The sequence below is a fragment of the Kogia breviceps genome, chromosome 13 (genome assembly GCF_026419965.1).
Source record: "Kogia breviceps isolate mKogBre1 chromosome 13, mKogBre1 haplotype 1, whole genome shotgun sequence".
In the NCBI taxonomy this organism is placed as follows: domain Eukaryota; kingdom Metazoa; phylum Chordata; class Mammalia; order Artiodactyla; family Physeteridae; genus Kogia; species Kogia breviceps.
Window position 1 is genome coordinate 31,317,594 of NC_081322.1, and position 22,770 is coordinate 31,340,363.

Here is a 22,770-nt window from a genome sequence, read left to right on the forward strand (position 1 = left end):
ATAAATTTAAGCATTTGAGTGCAGGTATTTTTGTCAATTTTGTTGACTGTGGTATCACTAGCTCCTAAATGTGTCTGGCACGTAGTAACTATTCCATAAATATTTGTTAAAGGTTGAATGTTCCAAACAGAACTCATTATTTTCTTCCCCTATATATGCTATCTCAAATTGTGGTACTGTAGATATTCTATCAGGTTACTGATCTTAGAAATGCTTTTTTCTTAACTTCTCAAGTTCAATTAATTACCAAGTTTGACCCATTTTCCCTTCTAAGTTCTTTGACTTTCGCATCTACTTCCATTCTCCCTTGTACTACCAGAGAGAGCCTGCTAACTGGCCTCTGTCTCAGGATGCCTTTCCTCAAATAGCACCATCCATACTGCTGTAACCATGAACTTTCTAACATGCAATGCTACTTGTGTCATTGCTTTTCTCAGAACTCTTCAGTGGGATCTCAGACACTTTGGAATAAAGTCCAAACTCCCTATAATTATGCACAAGGCTCTACTTCCTTTTCCATCCTCATCTCCTTCTACTCCTGGTTTGCAAGCACCTGCATAGAGCCTCTTGTTTTACCCCTGGCCTCCCTAGTGCAACAACCTGTCCTTGAATGACCTCCCACCTTTTACAGAGCTAACCACAGACACTTAAGTTTGGATTAGTTAAACATTCTCTAGGAACATTTTTATAATGTAGTTACCAGTTAATGCGCTGATCTTCTCTTACAGACCATGAGTTCCTGGAGAGGAGAGAGTACATCTTACCTTTATAATTAACACAGTGCTGGGATAGACTAGGAGCACAGAACTGTTGAAAAAAAGATTAAATAATTGAATATCATCCTAAGGGATTGAGAATGTATGTTCACAGGCAGGTGCCATTTATATGACAAACCTCTTCGGGAAAATGGCTGATCTATTAGATTAGAAAAATCATTTCAGATGTTGTTGTGTTCAAATAACACATAAAAAATCTGGGCACAAATGTTAAAATAGCTTTTTTAATAGTTTTTAGTGAGTTTCAGGTCTAGCAGTTTCAGCTTCACTAACATTTATGTTCATGATCTTCCTAAATAACCTTGTCGATTTCCAATACTTTTTGCCTTTGGTTTAAAGGAGAACAAGACGTGCCTGTGGTGAATATTTTCAAATTTTCAAATTTTTCTATACAATGCTTACCTTACCTGGGCATAGAAAGACTAAGCAAAGTCCATCCTCTGTTTATCTTGAGGGATTTCCAGCTACAGGCTTGTGCGTAGGATTTATATTCCCAACTGGATTGAACTACTTTCACCTTTATTAAGTGGTTTTGGTGCTGAAATGGTTTTTATTCAAGCTTAAATCCTTTTGTTCTTTATACATTTAAGAGAATTACTTTTGCTTTGAACATTTTGAGGTTCCCATGTTTCTTATCTCACTCTATTCTTTGAAAGTTATGAAGCATTATTTACATTTTATTTCACAGAAATTGTTTTTATAAATGTGTAGTTTTGCTTTCACTTTGTCTACCATTTTCATTTCCTATGAACTGACTTTGAAGGCAGAATACGTTGTAGTATTGTGATCATCATTTTGGAAAAAATACATTCCCCAAATTTGGTTATCAAATAACTTCCATACTGTTAGTTTTAACTCAGGAAAAAAATCAAATCAAATCAAAACAAAACAAAACAAAACCACAAAACCTTTAACAGTTACCCAGAGTTTATAGGTCTACAGCAACTATGAATAAACTGCTAGAGGCAAATTTTTTTCAGCAGAAATTCTGCTCTGCCGTATTTTTTTCCTTAATTTTTTTTCTAAACAAATGTCATAATTATAATCTTTTAATTAATTTGATACTCCATACAGAGGGTTCCTAAATGAAAGCGAGTAGCTGTTTTTGCCATGGTGCCCAGAAGGATGCCTCCATTTTGCCAAAAAATTTTCTGTCACTAATGTGAAGCCTGTTGACAAACTGTTGTTTATATGTTGTCAATGTGATGCCAAGTCAATTGTTTCACTACGGGAATCCTGGCTTGGCCCCAGTGGCTGTCTAAATCTTTGTAGACACACAGATACTTTTAGGGAAATAAATTAAAGGTAAAAACGTCTTTTTATTTGGCTCTTAGCTGAAATTTCATGAAAATAGGAAAATAACTGGTGATCAAATAACTTTGCAAGAACTGTAATTCTAAAACTTTGACATATGGTTGGCTTTTAATTCCTCTAGCTGTTAATTAAGAGGCAAATTGTACAAGATGGTTAGGTATATATCAACTTGCAAATTTTACCTTTTTTTTTCTTGTCATTAAAAAATAGCAAAGTAGGAGCTTTATTGGTTTTATTTATCCACTTAATCAGTGGTTGTCAACTGGGGAGAGGGCGCAATTTTGCCCTCCAGGGGACATTTGGTGATGTTTGGAGACACTTTTTTTGTCACAATTAGGGAAAGGGCTATAGTATGTAGTAGATGGAGGCCAGATGGATGCTGCTAAACATTCTACAATGCACAGGACAATCCCCTACAACAAAGAAAAATCTGGTCCAAATGTCAGTTGAGTCAAGGTTGAGAAATACTTATCTATCTTAAATGGTATAGGTGTGTAGAGAATGGCATTTAAAAGTTACAGGATTTCCCTGGTGGTGCAGAGGTTAAGAATCCGCCTGCCAATGCAGGGGACACAGGTTCGAGCCCTGGTCCGGGAAGATCCCACATGCCACGGAAGAACGAAGCCTGTGCGCCACAACTACTGAGCCTACGCTCTAGAGCCCGCAAGCCACAGCTACTGAAGCCCGTGTGCCACAACTACTGAAGACTGTATGCCACAACTACTGAAGCTCACGCACCCTAGAGCCTGCGTGCTGCAACTATTGAAGCCCGCGCGCCTAGAGCCCATGCTCCGCAACAAGAGAACCCACTGCAATGAGAAGCCCACGCACCGCAATTAAGAGTAGCCCCCGCTCGCGGCAACCAGAGAAAAGCCCATGTGCAGCAACAAAGACCCAACACAGCCAATAAATAAATAAATAGATAAATAATAAAATAAAAGTTATAAAAACTCAGTAAAGGTTAGAGAAAATATATAATTATTATTGCTAGAAAGTTAAGTGGGGGCACTAAAAGAACGGGAATAACTTCCATGTTAGCAGAGAAAAAAAGGCAAGGATGAAATAAACATTATTGGTTCACAAATAGAAATATAAAGCAGGGAGAGGTATGAAGGCAAAAGCAAAAAAAAAGCAGTATAAACAAAAACCAAAAATATGAGTCTGGAAATAATCTTTTATACATCACTAATAGAAATGTATGTAAAGGACATGACTAAAATTACAGAATGAAAGACTAGATATATATTTTTAATATATAAGAAATACATAAAGAAAATGGCACACAAGGTTAAAAATATAAAGATAGCAAACAATGACCCAAACAATGCCATTGTAGTGAGATCTCTGTTGGATAGTGCAGGTTTTTAAGGCAAAACCATTATTCAATTAAGAAGAAATATTACACATAACTAAAAGTTACAGTCCACCAAGATGATTTAAAAATATGATTCTGTATACAGCTAATCAAATAACTTTGAGATATGTAACCTAATACTATAAAATTACAAAAGGAATTGGGCAAATCCACAATCATAATAGATTGAATATCCTTCTGTCAGAAAAGGATGGATCAATCAGATTCCAAGTCAACAGGATACAGACAGTCTAAATTATAAGATTGCTTAGATATCTGTCATTTATCTTAAATTACTTCAACATAAACAGTTCAGTATAAATGGGTGTGTTCATCATGATATATACCCCAGGGGCTCAGATTAGTTGTTTTATCAGAAATGTACACTCCATCGATGGTTATAGAGCATTTAATCTAAAACCCACACTCCAGAAGTGGCTACTATAGTGCTGCAGCTATCTCTGACTCCCATCAACACCAGAGACTTTGCTAATTATCACAATGAATGTTAGAAATGAGTTTCCATTGATAAAAGTCTTGCTAACCGCATTGTGATATTAAAAACAGGTTCTCATTGATGAAATTAGTGGCATTTGACATAGATGGATTGGCTAGAATTTTGTGTACACATGAGCAGGTTATGAAAGTCCAGCCAGCACTATAACCCACCATTTAGGGAAAGCACCCTAGATTAGATACCTCAACTACAAGATACAGTTAGCTGAATTCTGCCTTGGAATATTGTCATATTTGCTTCCGGTGAAACTTTCATGCAAGGTGTTTTCTCCAAAGATAACAGAACTGGGACTTCAAGATACTTACAGAATAATTGGTATGTAGACATGATTGATACTAATCATCTGTATTAATAAAATAATTCAACTGGAGGCACCAAGCTCTACAAAAATGAGCCTAAGAGTCAAGTATGACAAAATTGTCTAAGGGTAATTCACAAAAATAAGTTGGATTTATCCTGGCCCCAACAAATAGTGAGTATACATTCTTTTTAAGGCACACAAAACATTTATGAAAGGCAGTGACCACCTATTAGATCAAAAAGTAATTTTCAACAGATTTCAATGAATTAAGTATTTATAGGCCAAATTTTCTTACTGAAATATAACTGCAAAATAAATCAACAAGAAAATAAACATTAAAAAGATCAGATAAAACCCTTCCCAGCGTTAACAATAACATTAAGAAGAAAATAGCAATGAGAATGAAATAATATATAAAACTGAGTGATAAAACATCTGCATATCAAAACTTGAAGCTTATGGGATAGTTATAAATCTATATACTTATATGTAGTAAAAGTGTAAAAATGTGGACTAGATACAGATCAAATTCATTGTGGTGGTTCTTTTTAGAGAGGGAAGGAGAGAAATAGAATTAGAGGAAAGAATATTGGGGATTCAACTTTATCTGTAAGTTATTATTTCTTAAATAGAAAAAGGAAGTAAAGGAGGGATAATATATACTTTTAAAAATTGCCCTTTGTTTACTTTGAGTGGGATATTCTGTATTATCTTTTGTATTTCTCTTCATTTTAAAGTCTCCAAATAGTAAAATGTATTAAAGTATTATTTCAAGGTAGGGCTATTTTACATCAGCATTTTTCTATGGCAGAAAATATCTCAATCAAGCACTAAACACTGACTCAAAAAGTATTGCAATTAAGGTTATATTAGATTTCATGACACAAATATGGTTCTTCCAAAATGTCAGCCTTCTGTCCCAAACTAAGGTTTATTAGGAATTTGTAGCACTATTTTTTTTAAAAAAAGCAGTTGAGGCTTATGGCCACCTTTATTGAATTGTTGTATTAAGAAATTCATTATCATCAGACTAAATTTTCCTATATTTCTCAACTAGAAATCTACTAAAAATTCAACTTTTTACTGTTTCTCAGGTAGGATATCATTGATCCATATAGGAAATATCCAGAATAGAAATGAATATATTATATTTAAAATACATTCATTCTAATAAGAGGCTTATAGAAATGACTCAGGTTACATGTTTGATTTTTTTCCATGAATTTATAGTTTTGTAAATAAGATAAATCAAATTTTGGGTATGTTCTTAAACTGAAAGTTTCTTATAAAATATTTTCAAATGTTCAAATATTATCTGTAAGTTCAATATTTAGTATTTCCTTTCCAACATTCTTAAAATGTTTTAAGTGTTAATTAAAAATAATACTAGCTAACGTTTTTAAGTGTTTACTGTATACCAGGTAGTATTCTAATCATACACACATACATACACACATGTATATGCACACATATACGTGTACATATTTATACACTTATACATATATTCATTTAATTAAATAACTGATTACTTAAATCACCATAAGACACTTCAGTGACTTTTTGTGTGTATGCTTAATAAACAAACACCTTCAGCCAGTATATGTAACCTTATTTCTATATGCATTCTGGGACTCTTCACAAATATATCTTGTGCCACAGAGGTACAGGCCACTGGTTGGGAATCATTGCTCTAAAAGTTATCTGTAAAGCACCGATGGAGTTAATGTAAACTGCTGAGAGAAATAGAGCCCCTTTTACTTATTTCCAAACAAATAAAGACAATTTGTTAAACAAGATGTGTCTTATCCATTATGCTCTCCTTTTAAAAATTAGGGGTTAGGATGGAACAGAAGAGTCATCAGTGAGATATTTTTCTGTTTGTGTCTTCAATTTCTTTTACCAGTGACTTATAGTTTTCAGTGTATGAGTTTTTCACCTCCTTAGTTAAATTTATTCTTAAGTATTTTATTGTTTTTGGTACTATTGTAAATGTGATTTTTTTTCTTAATTTCTCTTTCAGATAGTTTGTTAGTGTACAGAAATTCAAATGATTTTTAATGTTGATTTTGTATTCTGCAGCTTTACTAAATTCATTTACTAGTTCTAGCAGTTTTTCTGGTGAAATCTTTAGGGTGTCCTATATATAAAATCACTTTTTCTGTTTGTTTTTGTAACTCAACAGCAAAATAGCAAATAATCTATTTCAAAAATGGACAGAAAAACCTGAATAAACATTTTTACAAAGAAGACATACAAATGGCTAATAGGTACATGAAAGGTGTGCTCAATATCATCAGTCATCAGAGAAATGCAAATAAAACTGCAGTGACATATTACCTCACATTTTTTAGGATGGCTATTATTAAAAAGACAAAAGATAACAAGTATTGTCAAGGATTTGGAGAAAAGGGAACCCTTGTGGACTGTTGGTGAGAATGTAAATTGGTGCAGCCATTATGGAAAACACTATGAAGGTTCCTCAAAAAATTAAAAATATAACTATCATATAATCCAGCAATCCCACTCCTGGATATATATACAAAGAAAATGAAATAAATATCTGTTTAAAAAATCTGTGAAATATTAGTCATCCTTAAAAAAAGTGGAAATCCTGCCATTTGCAACAACATGGATGAACCTGGAGGGCATTATGCTAAGTGAAATGAATGTGAGAAGAAAAAAAAATCCCTGGAAACAAGAACTACTGTTTCTGGAACCACGTAGCACTGACAGGAAGATGTAGATGTAGACTGGAAGGAGCAATCCCTTCTGCCTCTGTTACGGGTTGAATTGTGTCCCCTGCAAAATTCAAACGGTGCAGTACAGCCCCCAGTATCTTAGAAAGTGACCTTATTTGGAAATAGGGTCATTACAGATGTAATTAGTTAAGATGAGGTCATACTAGAGTAGAGTTGGCCCCTAATCCAATATAGTTGGGGTCCTTATAAAGAGGGAAATTTGGACACAGAGAGAACACAATGAAAGTAGGAGAACACCATGTGAAGGTTAATGCAGAAACCAGAGTGATTCTTGTACAAGGAAGAACTAGCAAATCAGATCTTACATAGAACATCTCATTAAACTTAATGCATGGCAAGTGACAGACACTGGTTGTGCTGTTTGATACAAAATGGCTGAACTTCATCTTCAGAAGACTAAACCTGACATCTAAACATGCCAATATAAACATCAGAACAAAATATATTCTAACCAACCATGGGAAGCAGTCTTGTATCAGGAAGGCAATAAGGATTACACCAAGAAATTCCAAAGATTGTCAGCAAACAACCAGAAGCTAGAAGAAAGGCATGGAGCAGATGCTCTTTCACAGCCCCTAGAAGGAACCAACCATGCTGACACGTTGATCTTGGACTTCTAGCTTCCAGAACTGTGAGACAGTAAATTTCTGTTGTTTAAGCCAAAAACAAATGAACAAAAAACCAAAGTGATCATCATCAATAACAGAATAAATAAAAAGTGTGTGCCACTTGATACAAGATGCAATTGGAAGAACACAATATCGCATATGACATTTCTGCTGAAAATGCATAACAAATCTAATCATGAAGAAGCATTAGACAATCCCACATTGGAGGATATTCTCCAAAATAACTGGCCTGTGACATTCAAAAGTGTCAGGTTACAAAAAAAAAAAAAAAGACTGAAGAACTATACCAGACTAAAGTTGACTAATGAGACATGACAACTAATGCATGATTCTGAACTAGATCCTTCTGTTGTAAGACAGTTGGTGAAACTTCAAGGGGGGTTGAGGATTAGACAGTAGTGTTTATTTCCTGACTGTATGCAGTTATGTAAAATAATGTACTTATTTATAAGAAATAAATAATATTTCAGATGTGATGGAGCATCAGGTTGACAGGTTACTCTCAAATATTTCAAGAAAAAATATTTTACTGTTATTTTTTGTAACTTTGAGATTGTTTCAAATTAAAATTATTTTTAAAATTGCCTAAAGACACCTACAAATTGTGAGAGAATAAGCTTTTGGGTTTGCTTGTTTTAGATCTGTTGATGGATATGAATTATGGATTAGATCCTTTTCAAACTTATTTGAAAGAAACAAAGATTGAACTTTCTTTTAAATTATCATTTGGTGGTTTGACTGTGGTTTTATGAGTATGACTTCATGAATTGACTGAGCCACATAGGCTCAAATTTATTAGGATTATAGGTGAAATCATATGTAAGTGACTAATGTAAATTGTAATACTACTTGCACGTAGTAAAATTATATGTGTAAGCAATTATAAATATATGCAAGTTATTAGATGCAAATAGCAAAACTGTTACTTACATACAACTTTTTATACTAATGATGTGATTAAGAAGGAATTGAAATTTAGAGTTTATTTTAGTTATATTATTAGAAAGTCAAACTTGAATCTATACAGTCACATAATAATAGAAAAATACCCACCTACAGTTATTTAGGAAGTTTTTCATATTTTGGTCCCACATATTATGTGATTATTTGTGCTTGACTTACAGAGACCTAGCAATGTCAATTACATTGCTGTGTATAATAGCTATTAATTTTGTAATTCTATCGTTGAGTGTAGGAACTCAGTTTTAATTTTTAAAGTTTCTTCTGTAAAAGCTATAATCTTATTTACTAGTTTCAATTTTACTGAGGTTTTAGTGTACAGCTTTGAGATAACAGTAAAATGAAAATTGCTTTTAGTGGAAGTTACAATAAATATATCCGAGGAATATTTTAGAGCTAAGTTTTTTTACTCTTGCTTAAAATAGGTACTATATGGAGAGACGGTATTAGAAAATTGTTACATAAAGCCATATATTTGCAAAGTTGTTCAAGTGCTGGTGGTTTACAACAGATTAATTCGTGGTCACTTTTCTTTTCAAATAAATATGTCAGATGTCACATTATTAGACAGGAAAATGAGGTAACAGCTCAGAGAGAGCTGTTATAAATACTGTTATTATTTATAAAGATAAATAATAGGGAGGTTTTCAAAGAAACCTTTAGAAACTCTATTAGTTCAAAGCTTTATTAAAAGCAAAGTGGTTTTGACTAGGGGAGGCCAACAAATGACTATCTAAAGGCAGAATTGTGTTTTCACAATGATCAATTCAATAAAGCATCAGTCCAGGCAGTCAAGCACTCAACTGAACACTTTGCAGTCAAATCTCTACAGGGTATCGACAAAGCCGCACACTTTGTTTTATTTAATCCTCCGTTTACAAGATACCAAATGAAATAGTTCAAGTCTAATTTTTTCCAGAAATTACTATTATAGATTAAAATTACATAGCCCCTTAGTTTAAGAGAACTATCTAAATATTAAATTGGACCATCAGCACCACAAACATCACTACAAATTGTGGTGTGATACACTACATGCTTATGATTCATGGCACTGTCAATACTTAATCATAAGCCCTATAGACAAGTTTAATAAACTCAGTATACTTGAAAGTGAAAACCTCTACTTTGTATTTTAAGTTACATCTACTTTTGTATTATCTTTTGCCTTTAGACATGAACATCATACCCATAAGATGTGAAGAGTTTGTAAAAGATATCACTGGATGCAGCATTTTCCACACAAGTAAGTTGTTTTAACAAACCACTGCTAACTTACAACTATCAATCAGTAGACTGATATGAACCGGTGTTTAAAATCTTTATCAGATTCCTATGCATAAAAATGTTATCTCCCCTTACTAGTAATGGGAAGTTCGTAGATATTTTATTAGATTCTCCTTGACCTTCCTGCATATACTTCTAATTTCATTGCAATTTCTCTAAAGAAAAACAGAATCCTGAGCATCATATGAGATACACATACTGTGGTTTGTGTAGGTTATTGAATCTAATTTTTTCATGTGCCTAGCCTAGTGTCCTATAGCAGTGTCAAAAGGGTTTTGAATTTTATTAAACTAGGTCATCATTAAATACTGGGATTTCTAAATTTGTACGGGAAAACATGGTTATAACACAGCCTTTATAATATAATATACCAAACATTAGCTACAATTCTCTTTGTAAGGAACATGCAAATTTTCAAGTTTTATTATTCTGAAAGCAGGTAATTTCAAAAGTTTCCAAGAACATGGTTATCGAGACTACCTTTCTCCAGTCAGCTCAAAAGGAATCTTGATTCATATAGGTTAAGTGACTTGCTTTTCCTTAGTAAGAATCTCATGATCTGATTTGCATAGCCAAACCATCCTACAGGGGGATTCTCATTTGATCAGGAAAACTTCTTTTAAGAACTGCCTACTTTATAAAATACCCAGAAAATGGATGTAAGTTTCCAATAACCTTCTGACTCAGCCTTCAGATGACACAGGCTCATCTGAAGCTATGCACTTACGTGTAGTTTCCAACATAGCCAAACAGCTACATATTCTTTCTAAAACACCTTTTATTCTCTTTGGCTGTCTTTTCACCAGAAATGCCCTCCTTCATCCTCTTCCACTAAAGCAAAACCTACACAACTTTTGATGCACACCTCATGTTACATGTTCTTACAGAAGCCCAAGATGTCCCCCAAGACCCTCAGTGATCTCCATCTCCTCTGCCACCTGTATGGCCTATTGTCTGGCCTATTCACAGTTACCAATAGAGCCTGTATGTTTAGTTATGTTAGGTCTATTCAACCACATGGTAAGTTCATTGAAGATAAAGATCATGACTCATGACTTCTTTATATCTTTTATAGCCCTTAATTCAGAATTTTGCACACAGCAATCATGAATTTTTAAATCTAGAAGGAATCTTAAGAAAATCGCAACTGTTTTAGACAGATAAGAGACCTAGATCTAAAAGCTTAAAGTAAATGCTGAAAAAGATATTTGGTGATTAATGAATACCAGATTTACTCCTGAGTGTTGGAAAGGGTTTTATTTTTTTTCTCTTTTTAAAAATATTCTCAAAGAACCATCTTTTTCACACTTGTGGATGCATCAGAATCAAATAGAGGGCTGGTTAAAACACTGAGGGGCCTGAAGCCCAGTGTTTATGAGTCAGGAGGTCTGTGATGGGGCCTGAGAATCTGCCTCCCTAACAAGTTCCCAGGTGACACTGATACTAAGGCCCATGGATTACCTTTGGAATAGCATTGCTGCAAGAAAAAATTATCATATGTAAATGTTATCTCAATTACGTTTTGAACAAAAATCTTTTTTCAGAAATTCTGTTTTTGAAAAAATAGATAATTTAAAACTTTTATATTAAATTATCATCGTCTAAAAAACATATCAAAAGTTTCTATTCCTAACATGCTTTTAATTTGCTTCTAAGAGTTCCACTTTTATAATAATTCAGTGATATTAATTATCAAAGCAAAGAATTTTTAATCCTCTTTTTATTCATTCTAATCAAAATTAGATCTTATTGGAAGGGACAACACGACTGTCAATAGGGCAATAATCTCATCTAAATTTAGCATTCTTGTCTATATCAGAGCATGGCTAATTGTAATAAGTTTCTGGAAGGCAGTTTGGCAATATATAGTGAAAGCTTTAAAAATGTACATACCTCTCACTCCACATTCTAGCTCCTAGTAATTTATCCTAAGAAAAGAACAAGTCATCAAAGATGGAAATATTCTATATCTTGATGTGATGATAATTAACCAGGAATATAATTTGTGAAAACTCATCAAATCATATACCTTTGGTACCGAATAGATACTTTTATGGAAATTATACCTCAATAAAATTAATTTAAATTTTTCTTAAAAGTATCAGTAAGAAATTATTTTTTTTTTAAAGCTGCATGTCATGGCATTAGCCACCTAGTCACTTACTTCAAAATAGAGTAGGGACACAGTTGATTGGGAAATTGAGTAAGAGGTATCTGCCATGGCCTTTGTGGTAAGTGTTGTAAGTATGTGGAGAAGGCCAGGGTTTAGAGAGTGTGTGTACCCAGAAAATGAGGAGTAGTCCTGCAGCCACTTCTCTTGTTTTAAAGTGCTGGAGAGTGCACAGCCATTTTAAAGACTCACCTGTTGAAAGTTCCCCAGAGAGTTAGAGACCATGGAGACCTTGAAAAGACTTTAGGAAAGGCATAGTGGTCCAAAGACGCAGGTTATCAGCTTGGGTTCTAGCCATTGGCTAGAGTTCACTCTAAGGGTTTTGAGTTGAATCTCAAGTGATTTCATGGTCACATCTCCCTCAGAGAGAGTGAAGCAAATAAAGGAAAGGGCAGGGCAGTAGCTTTCCTAACCATCTTTCTGGGATCACAGACAGGCTTGCCATTTATTTCTGTATCATCTTTCTGCTTTCTCACCTGGATTGTCAACTCCTTGAATGTACTTACTCATCCTTCTGTCCCCTGGAGCCCTGCTTTACTCCTTACTGTTGAGATAGTATTTTGAAAACTTTAACTTCAGCCTAATGCAAAGATACCAATGTAGTAATGTGGGCAGATACTAACCAGCATATTTGGAAGGTATTTCTAACAGTATTAGAAATTATCCTTTAACAAAACTTTTAAAATAGCATCTATTTTCTTCCTAAATAACTTGCAAATTAGATTTTCTTAATTTTAAAAGTAAAAAACAATGTTTTTCTCCCTATATGCCAGAACTGCAGATGAATGTAGTTGCTAAAACTTTTGCCGAGTCATATATTTTCATTAGCCACGGCGATCTTACAACCAAAGCTTAGCTACAGGCTATGTTAAAGATACATGAGTCAGAATATAAAATAGCTTGAATTTATTGTTACACGGTATTGCAAAATTAAGGCTAGCTGCTTTTTTCTTAATCTAAACACATATAGTCTGACTGCAAAGATGCTTTGAGGTCACTCTTTCAAATACTAAGTTATATTTTAGTTAAAACTGAAATAAAAAATTGTTATCACCATATGGGTGAAACTGTCTGGGAAATGCCTGTATTCATGGGAATCTGCTAGTGTTCTTAAGGGTTATTCCAGTAGAACAAGGGCCATTCGTTAGAAGAGTGTGGTGTTATGGCAGCTGTATCCAGTGCTATGATAGAAGGAAGTCTATAGGGAAAGAGCACTCTACTGCCTCTACTTATTAGAACTTCCTATTGACTCCTATATAAAATCTCAATCCCACTCATCACTTGCCTTTTGTTGAAAATGTAATTAACCTTAGCATTTTCTACTTTGTACCCTCTAATTCTTTTTCAGTGGTGCAGGCATTTGCAAACTGCTGTTATTTTGTATGTTAAACTGGTTTTCACCTTGTAAGAAGGCTAAGAATCTCTCTTATGGAATCCAAGTCTATGAAGTAGGTACTGTCAGAGAGATGAAGTGACTTGCCCAAAGCCACTCAGTTGATGGCCTCAGAGAGAGATTTAAATTCTGGTCTGTCTGACTCCAGAGCCCAAGTGTATTTGTCCATATGTCAGAATTTTAGACATTTGTACCCACTTTTTAAATGTCCTTATTTATTTCTGGCCCTCCTTCCTTATACCCCTACCCCTGTCTAAATCCTGGACATACTTCTTTTGAGTGAAAATGGCTTTAAATAATTCTTAATATTTCCCTCTAGAGAGCTGTGCCTATGGCAGAAAATAATTGATTATGCTGCATAACTTCCATAGTTATTTGTCTTATCTCAAATCTCACCCTCTTTAGACTTTCCCTGTCTATACTACCTACTATTGCCCAGTTACTCTCTGTAGTGATTGCTGACTTTATATTTTCTTCAAAATGTTTTTCATTATCTAAATTTACATTATTTACTTGTTTACATGTGTCCTGTTTCTTTCCAAGATACCTTGGAGCATGAAACTCATCTACTTATTCCACCTTTCCCCCTGGCATTTATGTACTGCGCATGGAATAAGGCTCACTTGATTTTGGTTGAATGAGTAATCACTAGGTACTTAACGATGGGCTAACAATTAGCAGGGCGATGACATCATGCTCACACTTGGCTGCAGTTCTCCTGGTATGAAAGCAGTATATTTTTGTTTCTAGTCATTACTTTCCTATAGAGCTTTTCAAATGGGTTCCAGTGTAACTAAACTGAAAATTATTACCATTAATATGCTTCCTTTCCTCTAGAAAGTTATATAAATAAGATAAAAGATTAAAAATATTATTCTCTTTTGGTTACATGTGAGCAGTTTATGTTTTAAGGTCTTCAAAACGTTTTCCTATGTGTATTCGCAAAATATCACATTTTGTTTAATTATTAATTTCAGCCATTTACAGACATTTATTATTGGATAAAAGTGAATATTAACAAGGAAATCAAAATCAAAAACATCTCCAAGGTTTTTCTTTTCATAACCTAAAATCATTCACACAGTGCTTTTACATGACTTTTTCTCATTTCTTCTAAATCAATCGTGTAATTTTTTTTTTCTATTAGTAAGTGAACACATAGATTGTTTAATAAATGTGATTATAACCTCACACTTAAAAGCTCAATCACTTTTAATGCCCTTTTATGGTAAACTGAGAAAAAGATTGACATTAAATATCATGAACAACTGTTTCCTAGTGAATTAGTTATATTTTATACCATGTTTAGTGATAATACTCTTTCCATGGGCAAAAAAACAGAAAGCAGGAATAGAGCACAAGTAAATGAAATCATAAACTGTGATGGGAAGTTCTCCTAATTGGAAACAGTTTTGAAATAGGTATAAACCCATGGGTCATTTTTTTTCAGTGCATTTGAGCTGATAGTAACACTAAATCATACACACACATATTTGAATATGTACATTTGTAAATATATATATGCATATACTTATCCTGACCTCGTTTAAAAGTAAAGTGACTTTTAATCATATTATTTTTTATTCATAATAATCCTCTTAGAAGCAGGTGTTAGGTATTTTCCATATTTTACCAATGAGGAAAATGGGGCAGGGGGATATTGTATGACTCGAGACTGATTAATTTTGATAAGAAGTAGACATGGGCCTTGAATTCTGTTTATCTGACTAGTATTTCAGTACCTAAAAAGAATAGAAATTAAAGAGAAAAAAATCTACAAATCAAAATTTAACTTTTGATTTGAATCTGTCAATTTTGTAAACTTTGTTTCGTCAGTTTTGTTGGCACATAGTTCTTAATAGTGTTCTCTTACTATTCGTTAATGTTTGTAGGTTCTAACTCAGTTTATTTTACTACTATCATTAAGCTTGTTAACCCATTTAAAAAAATGTAAAAGTAAGACAATCACTGTCTCAATTCAAGGTTTGGTTGCAGGTAACATAATCTACCCTAGTTATTTAATGGAAAATACATATTTCAGGGTATCAGTTAGCTAACAGAAGTACTGGGAAGGCCAATGTTGCAGGCTTAAATACTACCAAGTTAGTAATACCAAACAGTACCAAGAGATTGTTTCATGGAAACTCAATTATTGCTGCTGCCTGCATCTCAACTCTTACAGGACCAGCAGTTTTAGCCACTGTAGAAACACCATGCCTCCAGAACTGTGCAAGCTTCTTCAATCTTCACTCTAGCCCTATAATTCTTACTAGATAGAAGCTAGTAAGCTTGTGACAAGGTTGCTGAATGAATGAATTTATCAAAGGCTCTATCTACTATAGTGCTGCAGCATAAAATACTACCTCAAAACTCAGTGACCTAAAAGAGTACTCATTTGTTTTTGCTCACACATCTACACAGTGGCTGAGGTTAGCTGCTATAGTTGGGGCTTGGTTGGGTGGCTCTGCTTCATGATATAAATCTGGCTGGAGTAGGCTGTTTGATGTGGGTTGAATTCATTCTGGATCCAAATTGTATTCATTTTGGGACCTAAGCTGAAGGGAAAACACTTCTCATGGTGATGGCAGAATGCAGGAAAGCAAGCAGAAACACACAATGTCTCTTACAGCCTACAGCCTGAATCAGCAAATTCTCATTCTGCTGTTTCTTTGCCTAATACAAGGCACACGGCCAAGTCCAAAGTCAAGATGAAGTACATTCCACCTCTAGTGGGAGGGGCTGCAGATCACATGGCAAAGGGAGCGGGTAAAGGGAGGGATGAAGAACTGGGACTAATTCTTAAATCTATCACACCAGGAAATAATATTTTGAGATTCTGCCCATGAAAAAAGAAAGGTGTAATTGGAGAGTTATGAAAATACAGAGTTTTCAAAAGATTTTGGGCTATGACAAAGAAAAGAGGTTTCTGCATACATTTAATGTAATGGAAAATCAAGAACTACCATATTCTGCATGGCTTTTATAAGCATAAATGTTAAGACACCAATGAAATATTCTAGGTCGCAATTGTAGTTTCAAAAGATTTTTCTATATTGCATAAATAATATGTTCATGTGTAGTACATGACATTGTAGGTATGAGTATATATAAAGCAATCTTACCAATTGTTGCATCTTAATATGACAGAACAAGATATATCTAAAATTGACAAAGAGATTTAAATTTGAAATAAATTGGTGTTTCTGTATGTTTTGTTTGTTTGTTTGTTTGTTTGTTTGTTTTTAATGTAGTAGACACACGGCTATGTGCTGAGGATAAGGAGAGAACTCTGATTTAGTTTCTGCTGTTGCAGCCTAGGGCATACTTGAAAGAACAGAGACACAGGCTCCAAGATACAAGTTGTATAAAATGTAAGATATAGACATTACTTATTAAGTGGAAATTACATAGTATATTTATGAACTGGAGGAATTAACAGGTTACTGATTTTATGAAACTTGACTCCTTGGCCTCAAAAGATTCTAGATTGTGCCATTGCTCCAGCTGCAGCATGATCTCTGCTCGAAGTCCCTGGCACCCTTACCATGGTTCATGAAACATTCCATAATATTCTATAACCACTCATCTTCCAAGGCCACACAGTACTTTGCTAGGCTCTGTTAGCAATAATTGTATAGTCCTGGATAGGTGGAGTCTTCTCTTGTGTAACGATACCATCACGTAGGGAAAGAAGACAAATAGCCTTTTCATTTCATGATCTTTCAAGACACTGGAAAGGGAGTGATTTCATTTAATTTCAAAGATTGGAAGTGTTAGTCCTTTGTTTTAGCAACTGCCATCTTTCCATGACAAGGGAAAAATCAAGCTATGACTGCATAGCAATGTAGAGTATTACTGTTAAACCAAATAGAAAAAGACCAATAAATCTGAGAGATGATAACACTAAAAAAATGTAAAAAGGTAAATATAAATAATTACCTTGTATACGATTTTTTTAAAATACTGAGTTGTAAAGGCTAGTGAAAATGTTTGATTTGATTTCACCAGATATGAGAGCTCTATTTTCTATTACTCTAATATATTTTACTTGCAGCTATGCTTATTTTATGATTATTTTAAATCATTTAAAAAATATTTTGAGGCCTATAAAACATTTTATGTTGTTGTTAGGAACTTAGTCTATGAGCTAGATCATTTAAAAATGTTAACTGCCTTAACATTCAAGTGGTTAAAATTCTCCCGCAGTAGCAGAAAATACCCCTAATTTTATAACAGATAATAATGGAAGAAAAATAATGCTTTATAAGGAACTGAATCGTTAAAGGACTGTACAGCAACATACAGGATACCATTGCAGAGAGATAAATAATCCAATTATCAGAATCAACAAATAGTTATTCAACTTCTACTTTTTTGTTATGCTAGTTGTATTTTTTTTAATACACTCTACAGTAAATGCATTACAGTTAAAATTTTAGAGAACAGTTTCCCATGTATTGCATAAAATCATCTCAGGGACCACCAACGATACACATACCACACTCGTTCAGGTGAGCAATGGGGAGTCCTTGAAGAGTTTTCAGCAGGTAATGATACAGTAAGATTTACATTTTAACTAGGCTGCTTGACAACTAAGTGAGGGGTAGGTTTTTCCTATTAATGTTTTTCAAAACCTCTTGACTTTTACTTTTTTCATAATTAATAAATTCTACTTTTTAGAGCAGTTTTAGGTTCACTTCAAAATTGAGTGGAAAGTATAGAGTTCCATATACTCCCTGTACACACACACACACACACAACCTCCCTATCAATATCGCCCACAAAAGTGGTGCATTTATTATAATCGATGAACCTACACTGACACATTATTATCACCCGAGGTCCATAGTTTACATTAGTGTGCACTCTTGATGTTGTACCTTCCCTGGGTCTTTACAAATGCAAATTCCATTGTTGTATCATACTGAACAGTGTCACTGCCCTTAAAATCCTCTGCTCTGCCTATTCACTTCTCCCTCCTACACAAACCGTAGACACCACTGATCATTTTACTGTCTTCATAGTTTTGTCTTTTCCACAATGTCATACAGTTGGAATCGTACAGGTTGGTTTCTTGCAACCTGAGTATATTATTTTCTTCCATGCCTGATTCACTTTGCTACAGGAGAAACTAACACAACATTGTAAAGCAACTATACTCCAATAAAACATTTTTAAAAGACTCTACAGCCAAAAAAAAAAAAAATCGTTCATATCGATTACATTTGAAAATGATAGTATTTAGGTTAAATAAAATACATCATTAAAATTACAAATAAATAAATAAAACTTTTCCATGGCCATCCATAGCTTAATAATTCATTTGTTTTTAGCACTGAATAAAATTCCAGTGTCTGAATGTACCACAGTTTATTTATCCATTCACCTACTGAAGGACATCTTGGTTTACTTTCAGGTTTTTGCAGCTACGAATAAAACTGCTGTAAACATCATTGTGCAGGGTTTTCTGTTGACAGAAGTTCCAACTCCTTGAGAAAATACCAAGAAGTGCAATTGCTGGGTCAACTTTTGCAAATATTTTCTCCCAATCTGTGGCTTGTGTTTTTATTCTCTTAACAGTGTCATATACAGAACAGAACTTTTAAATTTTAATGAAGTTAAGCTTATTATTTCCTTCATTGATCATACCTTTGGTGTTTTATCTAAAAAGTCATCGCCATACCCAAGGTCATTTAGATTTTCTCCTATGTTATCTTCTAGGAGTTCTGTAGTTTTGCATTTTACATTTAGGTCTATGATCAATTTTGAGTTAATTTTTTGAAGAGTATAAGATCTGTGTCTAGATTCATTTTTTGCACTTAGGTGTCAAATTGTCCTAGTGCTGTTTGTTGGAAAAAATATCCTTGCTCTATTATATTTCCTTTGCTCCTTTGTCAGGGATCAGTTGCCTATATTTAGGTGGGTCTGTTTCTGGCCTCTCTATTCTGTTCCATTGATCAATCTGTCTATTCTTTCACCATTACCACACTGTCATTAGAATCAGTTTGTAGATACTCACAAAATACTCATGGGAATTTGATTTGAATTATGTTGGATCTATAGATTAATTGCAGAAGAACTGAGATCTTGACAATATTTAGCCTTCCTATCCATAAATTTGCCCTATGATCTCACTTCTCTGATGGATCAAAGAAAGTTGTTGATTTCTCAATTTGTTTAGGTTTTTACTTGTTGTTAGGATGGAATGATGACTTCTAAGCTCCTTACTTTTGGATTAGAAACCAGAAGCCCTGACTTTAGTAGTACTTTAAAAGCCTAAAATGTTTAATGCTAAATAGAAAATGAGGAGTTCAAAATGGCAAAATATTATTTTATAAATTTTGTCAAACATATTTTTCCAGTAACATAGTAAAGATGAGCAGACCAAAGTGTAATGGAAAACTGTAGGGTGTTATTATAGGACCTGTAGGAATTATAGATAATCCATCTTTGCTGTGAATTTTGTAATTTAATCAATCCCAACAACTGTAGTAATAGGTGGGTAGACTTTAAATAATAATCTGATTACTTGAAAATAATTCCAGGTAAATTGACATAAATTTTATCTTCAAAACATCATATCAATGAAAAGGAAAGCAGAAACAAAAACCTCTGGAAGAAGCTGTTTAGGGAAAAGTGCCTCACTTTTCCTTTTATTTTTTATTGTTTTTGATCTCTCCAAAGAGAATACCATCCTGAATCCTCTTCAGGCCTGAATTAAAAGGAAACTAATACTCAAGGCTCATGAATGTACCTTTTATGTTAGGCATTTGCATGAAACATACTTCAACATGATATTATAAGCTATGGACATTCCTAGGGACAGTACTTTTTAGGTTCATAGACTTTAACTGATATATTATCTATCACAGAAAGAATTTCTAGAAGAATTTGCATCCAATTAATACGGTAACTTTGTCCTAGATATGTCTTTAAAGGTTACTTATTCTACCGTTTTAGCCATCAACTAAAATAATTGAGACAGGTATAAGTAAAATAAGATCTCTGGAATATTCAAATATTCTCCAGCCTTCTCTGGTACCACAGTCCAGATCTTAACAATCCTTGCCATTAAGAAAGTTTACCAAATGCCTAAACTAAATCATTCCTATGACATGAATACAATTCTTCTGATTAAGTCCATGGACAGAGGGCTGCTTTCCTTGGAGGCAACATAAGAATTTGACAACTGAAGAGAATTGTAATGTTCTTATTATTTTTAAATTCACTTATTAATTTGCTCGGGCAAAAACTTTGAGGAGTCTATCTTTGGCTCAAATATTGATTCTCCCACTTTCCTGTTAATGTAGCCATGAACAGGTGATCTAATATTTCAGAACCTCAATCTCCTCACCTATAAAATGGGCATAATAATTCCAAATTTAGCAAATTGTTGTAAGGGTGCAAGACAAAATATGTGTGAACTGCTGAGATGGTGAGAGCACATAGTAAGTAAGCACTCCTAAATGCAGTTGCTTCTGTCATTGTGATTATTCATATTATTTGATTAATTCATTCACCAATTAAAATTTGGCAAGCATTTATTAAGAACCTTCAATATTATAGTCTGTTGACTGCTTATTATTGCCTTGTGCTCCTGAATTAGGTTAAATTAATATAATCTATTATTTTTATCAAAATTTTTTTCTGGTCCTGTAACAACATCTACTGTACCCCTACCCCCCAACTTCACACACATGACTAAATTCAGGAATATGCTAATTTATGTTCACAAATTTATTTTCTTTTGTGGCCCTCTTGTAGGTGCCTAATTCAAACCAGGAACTTCTTTCTCAACATAAACACTGTATTTCTTTCCCTTCTTTTATACTAAATATATTATACCAGTTTAACTTGGTGGGAGAAGTGCATGCATTGGAATCAGGCTGACCTTGGTTTCCAGTTTTAGCACTACCACTTATTCACCCAGAAATTTGGATTATCATGCACTATTCCTAAGACTTAGTTTCCTCAACTTTTCCAGACTTAATACCAATTCCAGTGAATGGTTGTGAGACTTAAGAAAAGGTTACTAGTTAGCATCTGATGCTGAGTTGGCTCTCAATAGATGGTGGTTATTACTATTCAATGAAATAACTTAAAGTCAAGCACAAATTTTAATCTGAAAGTGTCGTTTCTTCTATGTTTAAAATTTTTCATTAGTCTTAATTCTACAGTTCTCATAATTTTTAAAACCCCTTCTGTTAAAGAAACTGCCTGTTAGAAGAGCAGCATACTACAAATCTTATTATTCTTTGTCAGGTGAGGACCTCATGAAAACCAGTTGAGGAAAATTTTAAATGGAAATCAGGTGTTAAAAGTTTAATTAGAAAAATTCATCCCTTATACATGGGCTAATGTAAAGAATAGCAAGCTGCTTAATTGTTGATTCTAGGGTTATTTTAACATTGTCAACATTCTATTTAGTAATCTTGGGGGAAATAGCATCAAAAGCAGACAAAGAAAAATGTTTCACTTTCCTGCAGCTGATTCCCATGATTGCCTGACGTTTAGTTACATTTGGGCATCTGTCTCAGGAACTCCCATTGTCTGGAACCATTGCAAACTGAAGCGTGCATTGGGGTATAGACAGGAGGACAGAATTTACACTTGGATATGCCATCTGACAGCAGCAGGAGAAGCTAGACAAGCCTGGGATACTTCATACAGTTCATTTAATGAACTGTTACTTTATTATTTTGTAAGGTTTCTGTAATGCACATTTATGATATAAAAAGTGCCTTGCATACTGCTTCATCGGAAGGGGACCTCATTTAGATTAACCTGTGACTTCAACAGCAGGTGGTAGAATGAACCAACTGCTTCAATTACTGCTTTTGCGCATGACTTTCATGTGTTGCTAAGATTATCAGAGGAACCTGATTACATCCCCTTAGACACTATTGTTGGCACGATGATTAAGCTGTTATTTTTTTTTTTTTTTTTAAGACTGGGAACCTAAAAACCTTTTTGGCATGAGGCAAAAGCACTGTGTATAGAGATCAGTAAGATAGTGTGTATCATTGCCCTGTAGCTTATCTCCACATATACAGCTCCCTGGTGGATCCCTATGATAAACATTATTGGAACAATTAGCTGCTGCTGACACAGAATCCAGACACAATAGCCATGGCCAGCAGCACAGAGCCAAAAATTATGGAGCCAAAAACCATAAAAAGCAACACCAAGCTAGTCTCCCTATTCAACTGCTGTCATAAAACCCTCCCAGTGCTATGTTTGCATAGCTGGCTTCACCGATATGGCACTGTTAACACAAAAGAAGAAGCTGCAGCACTTGTCTTTGTTTAGC